General features: G+C 43.6%; 1 protein-coding gene and 3 pseudogenes across 2 annotated transcripts in view; 2 read left to right on the top strand and 2 right to left on the bottom strand.

Annotated features, from left to right (window-relative positions):
- Positions 1-1,358: 1,358 nt before the first annotated feature.
- LOC114006961 (uncharacterized) lies at positions 1,359-1,467 on the bottom strand (annotated as a pseudogene).
- A 2,286-nt stretch (positions 1,468-3,753) lies between these two features.
- On the top strand, positions 3,754-4,051 carry LOC106734393 (protein Hikeshi pseudogene; annotated as a pseudogene).
- A 481-nt stretch (positions 4,052-4,532) lies between these two features.
- Positions 4,533-9,222, bottom strand: LOC102494840 (microtubule-associated proteins 1A/1B light chain 3B pseudogene; annotated as a pseudogene).
- A 272-nt stretch (positions 9,223-9,494) lies between these two features.
- ZCCHC7 (zinc finger CCHC-type containing 7) overlaps positions 9,495-12,040 on the top strand; it is a 253,537-nt gene continuing 250,991 nt past the window's right edge. Inside the window, exon 1 of one of the 2 annotated variants that reach the window (XM_006143744.3) lies at positions 9,495-9,627. The gene's annotated coding sequence lies outside the window, so the exon portion shown is untranslated. Of the gene's footprint in view, positions 9,632-12,040 lie in introns of both variants that reach the window. The other variant, XM_006143745.3, reaches the window with a different exon arrangement.

Here is a 12,040-nt window from a genome sequence, read left to right as displayed (position 1 = left end):
TTTTGCAGATCGTTTGCTTTTTTGGGGGGGGCGGGGGGAGAGGTTATCACTACAGGGCGTGTGCGCTTACCAGAAAGACAGAGAGAGACAGATAGAAAGCAAGAAATCACCCCCCCCAGGGGGTGGCCACACCACAATTGCTGCTCCTCCATTCTCCTCTCAGGATCTTGGGCACACACGCACACCCGCCCGGTGTGAATTTAAGCCACCAGGTCTGGAACTCGAACCACAGTCGACTATGTGGAAGTCCAGTGACTGCCGGTCCCGCAGATCGTTATAATATGGCAAAATAAAATTTCAGATCACATATAGCTATAGCCTACTTCATGTCTCTTTTCTTCCCTTTAATGTAGAACAGTTTCTCAGTCTTTGTGTTTCATGACACTGGTACTTTATTTTTAATTTGTCAGAGGGCATGTATGCTTGCTGGAGAAAGAGAGAAAGAAAAAGAGAGAAAGCATCCCCTATGAGGAATGGTCATGCTGCAGTCTCTCCTCCTCCATTTCTCTCTCCTTTTGAGGTTTTAGGCACACACATACATGTACCTGATGTATTTTCCAAGTTGCCAAGTCTGAGAATTGAATTGTGTAGTTGGCCAAGTGGGTTCCAGCTAACTTAACCATTACGCTTTCTGTTGGCCTAACATTGGCACTTTCTGGAAAAAATCATTTCTTCTGTGAGTGAGAGAGAGATTGTGATGTCACAGTCCACACTCATTTTCAGCCAGCCCTGGATCTCAGGGAGGTGTGCAACTGGTGTACTCAGGGTGATCTCTGGACCTGAATCTGGAACCTTCACGTGGACGCTGGCTTTATAAGTGTCTTATTTTACTGTTGTGGCACCATTCAGCCCTCAGACACTGACACTTTTGAAGAGATAAGTCAAATACTCTGTAGAATGTCCCCACATTTCAGTTTACTCACAGTTTTTTTTTTTTAATAATTATTTTATTTAACTTTATTATTATTTTCCAGTTTGGTCAGAGAGAGACAGAGAGAGAGAGGGAGAGAAAGTGAGAAAGCAACCCACCAGGTCCAGGACTCGAACTGCGGTTGGCCATGTGGGAGTCCAGTGCCTTTAACCACCATTTAACCTGCTGGCCCCACCTGACAGTTTTTTTTTTTAATTTATTTATTTACATTCATTCATTATACATCATTACAGTACACAAAATGAGATTTTCCATCCAGAATACACTGTATATTGGTTCAATCAAGGAGAGACAACATATGTGTTATTGTCAACAAATAATTTTCCATTTCTTGTTTCTTACATATTTTGCTTCTTCTTTCCAGAGTTGTCCTTACTATTAAGTTGGCCATTCTCTAGGTTGTTTTTTGTACTCTTATTTCTGTTTGTCTGACTTTAGTTTTCCGGGTATAGCACTCCCTTCAGAACTTGCTCTACATGATCAGAGAATCTTCTCTAGTAACAGACTATAGAAATGATCTCTGAAAGTATAGTCTTCGTGATAGTTTTTTAATGGTTATTTTCAGGTTATGCACTGCTGGTAGGGATACCACAGAGTGAACAATGTGCTGTTCTTCTCAGTGAACCACATCTTGCTTCCTCTTCACACAAGTGGAAGCCCTTGTTGGACCAGCCCTTGGCCTGGTGATTATGTGAACTGGATCCCAGATGGCTGCCTATGCAGTTGGAATCTTAGACTGACAGCTTGAAAAACATTCCAGGTACATGTGCACGCATGCCCAAAAATTCTGAGAAAAGGAAGGGATGAATAAAGGATTGTGGTGTGACCATTCCCCATGAAGGGTACTTTAATATTTACCCTCTAATAAAATAATACTATAAAGCTCCCCCTTCATTTTCATTTTCCTTTACTCCCACTCACCTCCTAAAAGGTAAATAACCAGTCTTGGTATCCATCCAGTATTTTTTTGGTACATTTATTATACACACATAGCTACATATAGGCACAAACATCAATCCTTGAAAACTCTTAACATAGAGTATTTAATACACCTGTTGCTCCACAATTTGCCTTTTTTTCATTTAACTATTTGTCTTGTAGAGATTTACTCCCAAAGTAGTAGTTTTTTTTTTTTTTTTTATGATGTCTTTGTTTATTTTGCTCCCTATGGATAAATATTTGTTTCCATTTATTTCTACCACAGTCTTTGAACATACATTTAAGACAATTTTGACAGATACTATTGAATAGCTCTCTTAACATACATTTCCATTGTGTGTGTGTGTGTGTGTGTGTGACAGGAATCTCTTTAATAATAAGTTATTCTACTCAAGTCTTCACGCACAAGGGCAAACTGTGACTGGCTACATATACAGTCTAAAACTGTGTAACTCTGATCAGTCTGTGACACTCCCAAAAAAATACTAATAGCCTCATGCAGGTGGTAGGAAGTACTGGTCTTTTATTCTAGGTTGGATTTGGAGTTTAAGTCTTGACATTAATGTTTGTAAAGAGCATCCGTCTGCTTATGCTATGTTTTCTTTACAACTGGCATGCACTTAGAGGGGAAAATCTGATGGTTTGACCTTACAGTGATAACTACTCTTAAAAATATAAGAACCTTTTAATAAGATAATTTAGCTACATATTTAACATTAAAAAAATGCAGCTTTAAGTCAAAAGGTAGAAGGGAGTACATCTGAATTTCAATGCTTTCAATTTTACTATTCTGTAGTTGCTATCACTGCCTTAAAGGATGATATTGATAAAATTACTTATTTTCCAAGGAGGCACTAGTTTGAAATCTTAGAGAAAATCCCAGATGGAAGAAATGCCATTTTTTTTTTTTTGGAGAGATTTTTGCTATAGGGCTCGTGCATGCGCCAGAGAGACAGAGAGAGACATTAGAGACAGGAAACTAGAAATCACCCCCCAGGGGGGATGGTCACGCTGCAATCCCTTCTCCTCCATTCTCCTCCTGGGATCTTGGGCACGCACACACATGTGCCTGGCGTGAGTTTTAAGCCACCGGGTCCGGGACGTGAACCGCGGTCGACTACGTGGAAGTCCAGCGACATAGCCATTATGCTAACTGCTGGTTCCCTCTGGAGCCTTTTAAGAAGCTAGACAAAAATGAAATTATCAAGCAGTGTTATTTGTCTGTATGTAGCTGTCTAGAGAACAAATAAGAACATTTCAAACACTGCAAGCAGGTGGACTTTTGGTATACTTCTGTCAGCAACCAGGAGCCTGGAGAAGCAGTATACTATTGGCTGCTTCTATTGCCCCGTTTCTCCTGCTTTTGTGTCAACTGTCAATGGCAAATGTGTTTGGGGGGTGTGGAGTGGTTATACTTGACACCTTATGCTTAAAGATTCTCTTAGGGAGATTTCTCTAGCTGAATAGAAATTACCTATAAAAAGATAGTTCTGCACAGAAGCAAGACTCAGTATTGCTCTGCATGCCTTTTAAGCTCCCACTCAAAATGCAAGTTCCTACTGGGGGAAAAAAGAACATTAAAATAACTTAAGGTCTATTATATTGGCAACTTAGAATGCAAAGTGAGCGTTCAGGTTAGGAAGAGAGGGTCAGAGGTCACAGGGGCCAAAGGCATTTCTATCTCTAGCTCAGCTGCTATGCAGTGAAAGGGCAGGTGCTCTCTCGCTACTTCTGGAAGCTTCTAGGGCTCGGCTGGGGCAGTATCCCCAGGATATCCAGTTGCCAGCTTCAAGTCCCTGCTGGCTGAGCGGAGCTGCCACCACCATGTTCGGCTGCTTGGTTATGGGGAGGCTGGAAAAGGAAACAAACACCCCTTTGGAGCTATGAATATTGTCCGAACTCCATCCCATCTGTTACTCAGGTTGAAATTTCAGTGGATTTACTGAACAGTCTGGCTCAGCAGACTCCTGTAGGCAATGCTGCTGTTTTGTTGACTTGTTTACTCAATTCACACAAGAGATGTTGGACAACTTCTACAATTTTGCTTCATCGTTTGCTGTCTCTTAGGCCCAGATTACACCAAGTCTATCTGAAATGTTCATTCCAGCAAATGTGGTTCTGAAATGGTATGAAAACTTTCAAAGACGACTAGCACAGAACCCTCTCTTTTGGAAAACATAATTTGAATAAAATAATTTTTGTTAAAAAAAAGAATGCAAAGTATTTTATTTTTAAACTTCTAAAGTTTTTATTTTTCTAGAATTATCTTATTTAACTTTATTTACTTATTTTAATTTGACCAGAGAGGGACAAAGAGAGGGAAAATAAGAAAGCAAGCTGCCAGGTCTGGGACTCAAACTGCAGTCAACCAAGTAGGAGTCCAGCACCCTCAACCACCCTGCCACCTGTCAATCCCAACCTCTAAAGTTTTAAAACAAGATGGTCTAGGTTAAATAATAGCATTTTCCAAAGCTTAATGTGCTCATTTGGAACTCAATTTTTCTGCTTGAAATAAAAAAACAACTTCCTAAAACTCCTAGGTGGGAACACTACTGTTTTGATGATCTGTGACTAGATGAACTTGATCAATCTCAGTTGGTAATATCCCCTTTTTTCCTTGGTAAGGGTTTTAAAAATTTAGAATAGGTGCATCTTTCTTGTCTTACACTGATGGTTTCATTCCAAACATCTCTTGGGAGGCATAGAGCATATACAGGAAGCCATCTTCATCCCTTTCACTTTCATATACTTCGAAGATGGGCATGCGCACACTTGCCATGCTGTCCATTCGCCAGTAGGAAGAAGGCTTGATTAGCATTGAGCTGGAGGTGCCTTCTAATTATCTAGATAAGTTCACTCATGTTGACATGATAGGTACCAGGAACTTGGTTTTATCCAAGACAGGAAGCTGCTTCTCACCCTTGTACCGTTCTATTACCACTGGTATTTTGGTGTGATGCTGTTCTCGGATAAGTCGGACATCTACTCTTGGTTCGAAGGTACAATGCTGCTTGAAGGTCCTCTATGGCATAGCATGGGAGCTGCATGGTAGCCGCTTGGACTCTGGTGATAGCGACCACATTTCTAATTTTTATTCCCATCTACTGTGTACGAGATACTTTCCATTTTGCAAATTGTAAGCGATGTTGTGTATCTCTTTATCATAGCTCATTGCTTGGATTTCTGGTTTTGTGAATTGCCTCTCAGTGTTCTTTGCTGTTAAAATGCTGAACTTTTTTTTTTTTTGAGAGGTTTTTGCGCTAGGGTGTGTGTGCTTACCAGAAAGACAGAGACAGAGAGACAGAAAGTGAGAAGTCACCCCCCAGGGGGGATGGCCATGCTGCAATCCCTTCTCCTCCGTTCTCCTCTCAGTATCTTGAGCATGTATGCACACGTGACCGGCGTGAGTTTAAGCCACTGGGTCCGAGACTCGAACTACGGTTGATTACATGGGAGTCCAGCAACATAGCCATTATACCAACTGCTGGTCCCGCTGAACTTTTGGTCTCTTACTGACTGCTTATTTGTCCAGGTCCCATTCAATTCTCCTCTGTGGAGGCTTCTCCATTTCCCCTGAGCAGCCAGCTGCCCCCTCCTCTGCTGTCCTACACACTACTTGTAACTGCACCTGGGACTTCATTTACCAACCCTTTCATATCAAACCCACTCAATTCACAGGTATTCACTGTGATCCTACTATGTGCTCAGCCTTGGGCTAGGTGCTGGGTGGAGACAGGAGCAGGTCATCATAGCCTCCAAGCTCAGGATTTTAGTTTCAAATGCAGCAGTGGGCATAGAAAAGGGCATGAGTTTTTGATTTAGACAAAGCTTGGGTTTGAATTCCAGCTCTACCATTTCTCAGTTGTGTAGATTAGAGTAAGTGAACAAATACTGATTGAAAAGCAACTGTTAATAAGTCAAAATGCTTACTTAGTTCTCAGGTGTCCTAGGAGCTACTCATAAATTGGAAAAAATAAAAAAGGAAGCAGCTTTTCTCTTGCAATGGGAAGGATGATGAGTAACATGGGTCATTTGCCAAATCCTCTATCCCATCTTCCAGGTCCTCTGCAGCAGCTTCTATTTTGTCCTGGTCCCTCATTCCAATACAGTTGCTACTTTTGATGTAGTACTGCCACTGCCAGAGAAGAACAGGTGCTTCCTCCCTCAAATAAATGGTCTCTTTAGAACATTCTCTACCAGAGGCTTCAGGATACCTATGCATGCTGCCACCCTTGATTTCGAGAAGGGGAGGAAAGATAAATGCAATACGTATGTGGCTGAGAAGATACACAGGAACCTGGACTGTAGACACAGCTTTGTCTGGACTTAACGATTCTTGGTAAATTTCTTCCTTTTTGGCTTCAGTTTCTTCATTACTCATTAGGAGACTGGATCTCATGATTTCTAAAGTTTCTAACTGAGAATTCACTATGTAAAGGCATGGGGCATGAATATCTGCATTACTCTTTTTAGTCAGAGATCTCTGTATCCTTGGGAATTTTGTAGCTCTTTATACTCATCTACATATTTAATTTGTATTTATTTATTTATTGCTATAGAGCACATGTGCTCACCAGAGGGAAAGTGAGAAATTACCACCCCAAAGGCTACACTTCAATACCTTCTCCTCCAGTCTCCTCTTAGGACTTTGGGCAAACACACAAATGGGCCAAGAGTTATTTTCAAGCCACCAGGTCCAGGACTCCAAGGGCACAGTTGGCCCTGTGGGATCCAGTGACTTAATCTCCACCCCATCTGCTGGGTCTCTTTATACCCTTCTTAATGCCATGGAGCTAGTTGGGTTCTCCCACAGAACTGACAACTGGTGGATCTAAATCTAGTTTCTTAGTGCCTACATTTTCATTGAGCGCTCTGCCATCTCCCAGGCACTGCGACAGCAAGTGAAGACACAAAGATAAAATACCAAAGCTCCTGCCTTTAGGGAGTCTACAATCCAGCCAGGAGATTTACCCAAAGTGTAAGGAGTCCAGAAAGAATGGCTTTCTGTCTAGCTGAATTGGAAGGTTTCCCTTAAGACCCCGGACTTAAGCAGAGTACAGTGATTAGGGGTGTTACAAGGACAGGAAGGGCTTTAAAGGCGTTGGCTTGTCCTCTGTAAAGGCAGCATGGCAGTGAACAGATAGGTAGCTCACAAGTGCCTTTTATGCAATCCAAAACCCCTTAAGTTTTAAGATAAACATGAAAGGAATGACTAAGGCATTTTGAGCATGAAAAGGAGTACTCTTTGTTAACTACATGGGAAACACTGGGAGGCTAGGGCACGGCAATTAGGAGAATTTCCTAAACTTGTGGCCTTCAGCAGATCACTAACTTAACCTCTCTAAATCTGTTTCCTTATTTTGTGTGTGTGTATGAAATGAGAATTTAAAAGAGCAACCTGAAAGAATTACTGAAATGTTTTTTAAAGAATCATTTATTTAATTTTATTTATTCATCCATTTTTTACTTTATTTATTTTTTTATTTGACCAGAGGGTGGGAGAGAGAGAACGTGAGAAAGCAAGTCACCAGGTCTGGGACTCAAACCATGGCTGGCCATGTGGAAGTGTCCAGCACCTTAACCACCACACCATCTGCTGGTACCCGAATTACTGAAATTTAAAAGATTATATATAATACATTTATAGAAGTAAGCCTGGCACTTGATAAAAGCTCAATAGTTCTTTAAAACACAACTCTTACTTTATAGACACATTACCTAAACAAATGATCCAGGAAGCTCTGTGAATTACTTACATACCTGCTTCCTCATATGAAAATGTGTTCTTCAATTTCACCTTTTCACAGTACCCCGTTTCTTTTTCCTAGTCGTGATCTTAATCAATTTTTTTTCCTATAGTGCACTTGCACTCACCAGAAAAAGACAGAGAGAGACAGAGAAAGCAAGAAATCACCCCCCAGGGAGGATGGTCACGCCGCAATCCCTTCTCCTCCATTCTCCTCTCGGGATCTTGGGCACGCACGCACACACGCCCAGCGAGAGCTTTAAGCCACCGGGTCCGGGACACGAACCGCGGTCAACTACGTGGGAGTCCAGCGACATAGCCATTACGCTAACTGCTGGTTCCCCCTGGGTCATACTTTTAAGACTATAACAAATTATCTGTATTGTCTTTTCAACTGGACTCTTGGCTCTATAAGACCAGAGACTTTTTATTTTTTAAAACATAACTTTTATTTTCAAGATTTTGCTACAGGGTTAGTGTGCCCTAAAGAGAGAGAGAGGGGGGGTGGGAAGAGAGAGAGAGAGAGAGAGGGAGGGGGGGAAAGAGAGGAGTGTCCCCCCCCACAGTCCGGAAGTGGCCCCCCCACCAGTCCGTGCGTGGTGGACACACTACAATCTTTTTTCTTTTTGCTATAGGGCGTGTGTGCTCGCCAGACAGACAGAGACAGAGTGACAGAAAGCGAGACATCACCCCCAGGAAAGGATGGCCATGCCGCAATCCCTTCTCCTCCATTCTCCTCTCGGGATCTTGGGCACGCATGCACACGCGCCCGGCGTGAGTTTTAAGCCACCCTTCCGGACGAGAACCGCGGTAGACTACGTGGGAGTCCAGCGACATAGCTATTACACTAACTGCTGGTCCCTACAATCTTTTTTCTATTCTCTTGGGATGTTCTCACTTGCGAACCTGGAGTGTTTTTCAAGCCACTGAATTGCAACTCCAACTGGGTAGTGAACCACCTGGGATCTGGCCATCTTAACCACCATGCCACCAGCTGGCCCAATCTTGTACATTTTACCACCTACCAGCATTTTCGAGGGCTGCCTGGCTCTAAACTGATCGAGAAGAATCAAAAGCAAGCATATCTTGCAGAACTACTGTGAAGAGCCAATGAACTGCTATGGTGTTTTGTTATTTGTAAAGTTGCACACATGAGTGTAGTATGACCAAGAACTGAAATAAGCTGTGAGAAGAGGAACCAAAGCCTGGAGCTTCCAGCACAACCTGTGGTCCAAGGGCCAGCGTAAACACCAATCTTTGGCAGACAGCAGCAGCTCCTCTAGGTTCACAAAGAGTTAAATCTGTTGCCTCGGATTCCACAAAAGTAGGAGCGCCCCAGGGTGAGTTAGGTTCAACCTGAATCTTCTATAGGCTTAAGGGTACAACCTAAGATCACCCAGTCCACAAAAGAAGCTAGGAGCCAGATCTCTTAAAAAGCTTTCACCTCGCCTGTGTCCTCCTGTTCCGCTCGCAAGTCGCCCGCCGCGCCTGCCCTCGCCCCCTTCCCTAACCTCCGCTGCTCCGGAGCCACGTGGCGTAGAGAGAGCAGTCCGCAGAGCACGAGGGAGGAGGAGGCGGTGCCGACCGGAGACTTGCCCAAAGGCATTTTGGGAGTGGTAGTTTTCTTGTGGCCACAGAGCGCAGGAGCTCTCCCTGCTTGTGCCAGGCAGCTAGTAGCTTCTTCGTGCTTGTTTAAACGAAGTATGGCCCGTGGTAGATACGAAAGAAGGCGGGAAAGGGAAGAACTAAAAAAGCAAAGGCGAAGCAAAAGATGATCGGAGAGGAAGGGAAAGGGTTAACAGTTGCTACGCATGCGCACACACAGCCGGAGGGTGGCGATGGTGGGCGGGAACGGAAAGGCGAGTGCCGAGAGCCGTGTTTTCCCCGGAAGTGCCTCCCCTCTTCCCGAGTCCGCGCGGACGCGGCTCCCTTACCTCATTTGTCCTCGCCCCTCCCCGTCCGTCTACGCGTTTTGGTTCCTGGTTGGTGCTTCCTGGTCGCAGCCGCGGCAGTGAGTATGTGTGTCACGGACCCTGAGCCTTCCGCGGCCTGGGGACCCCTGCTCATCCTTCTTCTCGCTCATTGGGCTGTAGAACTAGCGTGTACCATCTTTCCGATTTCCGTGTCCTCGGCCCGGCCCCCCACTCGTGGCGGGATACAGCTCATGGCCCCTCGGGCGCGCGCCGCCCCGTGCGGCTTGGGCGATCGCCTGGGGGTCCGCGTCTCTCTTCCCATCCGAGGCCTGGGCAGTGGCTGGAAAAGGGCTGGGCAGTCATGGCCTCGGCGGGAGGTGGCGTTTCTAAGTGTCCTAGCCCCTTCCCCGGCTCCCCCAGCCTTCCAGGTTCTTCAGTCTATTAGGAAACGAGATCAGTCAAACGCCGAGGTCCCACCGTGCCGGGAGGGAGTCGGGCCTTGACGTCCCAGCAGTCCTGGGCCAACTCCAGCCAATGCTGTCAGCGATAGCAGTGGGACCAGAAAGAACTTGGGAGATGTGCCCCTGCTCTCATGTGAGACAAGGAGACTTAGATCATGATCCCTAAGAATCCATTTATCCCTCACATCTTGTGAGCCGACAGTTGCCTCCAACTTTAGGGAAGAAGAGCTGCCGGCGCAGTGGAAAAACTGGCTTGGAAGTCTTCAGGCCTGGGTGCTGGCCACGGCTCCACCGACTCGCTGGTGTCCCTAGAAACCTATTATTTAGGTTGAATTTATGATAATTTCTGATGATAGGGTCAAGTTAGGTCTCTTAGAGATGACTTGAAGTTTCTGTGAACCCCTTTTTTTCAAGTATAAATTGGGTACGCTCAATTTGCTGACTCTGGTCCCTTCAGAAACGCTTGAGTTTTTGCTTTGGATACTTTGACTGTCATATGCAAAGACTTAGGTGAACTCTGTGTATTTAAGACATTATGCTTTGAGGACAGTTTAGCATTGCCGAGTTTGAGTCTGAGTGTGGGAAAATAACAGGAAGAATTGGAAGTAGGGGTTTTGTGTATGATAGCTACGAGGGTCAAAGACTGGATGGCAAAAGGGAAAGGACCGAAAGAAATGTAATGGACGTTTTCCCAGATCGGGTTAGTTCTTATAAAATGGGTTTGTGTATGCCAAGAACAACCGAAACTTACTTGAATAAAGTTAGCAGAATTTACTGTTGCCAAGATACTGTGTCGTCTTACTCTTTTTTTGTGACCACTGTTTCACTCATTTGGATTCTCTGCTCAAGTTCAAAGTGGCATATTGGAAGAACCCCCAGACATTGTACCCATACAGTCAACTCATTTGTGTCTTACTGACAGAAAGTTTAACTATGTAGCCAACTTACTTGTGTCTGACCTGTCACTGTCAGTGCAGCTCCCTAAGAGTAAGTTGGAAGTTTCAAGTCGAAAATTAAGTATTAATCACTTTAAAGTGAAGCTGTGGATTTGATTTAAATCTGCCTGAGATAGATGCCTTTGTCATCAAGAAGGAACTATCTAGGGTAAACATGCTTTGGAAAGAAGCGCAAAATGTCTGAATGTCCAGTAGGTAGACTGTTAGAGCAGAAGAGTTGGTGTTAAAGATTGTGTAGTAAATTCTGAGAGCTTAATCAGCCTTAAGCTAATTTAAAAAAAAAGAAAAATTCAGTGAATGAATGCTGCTCCCTCTTTTGAGAGAGCCTTTGCAGTTTTTCTCTATACCTGTTTTGTGTTTGTTTAGCTATTTAAACTCTTTAGATAGGCTTTATTCCTAGTCTCATGGTTCCCCTTAGAGGAACCATCTCTTTTGCCTAGGGGACGGATAAAGTCTGTGAGTACCAACTTGGGAGCTTCTCGGATGGTAAACTGACAAACATATGCTTTCCTTCCAATTAGAATACCTCTTTTATAGCATTTATATGTCACGGAAGTAAAATGTGTACTTGTGAGGTAATTTTAAGTGTTAGAACCAGTGTAAATAATGAAGGAAGCCTTTTTTTTTTTTTTTTTAATCTACAGTTCTTTATTTAACCTCACGCCTTCTTACCTCTGTGGACCTCAGTTTCCTTATGTGTAGGTGAAGAAAGCTGTGAAAGATACTTAGAAGTGTCCATTTCAGGTTTAACATTTTGTGACTGTCATAAGACTTTGTTACTTATTTAGTTAACAGTGATCAAAAAGCTGAGAAGGCCTGAGTCAAGGGGAGTGTATGTGTGTGTACAGGCATATATTTGTCCTCCGAGTATTTGCTTTTTTTTTTTAATAAAGTAAATTCATTTGAATGTAATTAAAGTACAAACTTAAACCAAAACAGCTCCAGGCAAACCCTAACCCTAGCATACATAAGCTATATAAATAGAAGAGAGAACGTTATGCTGAGCACAATTTTCAAGTACAGGAGGCACAAAATCCTCTTAAAGGCCATAGGGGCTAAATTGTTCCATTCATTTTTCTACATTTCAGGGAAAG

Source organism: Tupaia chinensis, unplaced genomic scaffold, assembly GCF_000334495.1.
Source record: "Tupaia chinensis unplaced genomic scaffold, TupChi_1.0 Scaffold000104_1, whole genome shotgun sequence".
NCBI classification, from domain to species: domain Eukaryota; kingdom Metazoa; phylum Chordata; class Mammalia; order Scandentia; family Tupaiidae; genus Tupaia; species Tupaia belangeri.
The sequence above is the reverse complement of the archived record's forward strand: the minus strand, read 5'-3'. Positions and strand labels throughout refer to the sequence as shown.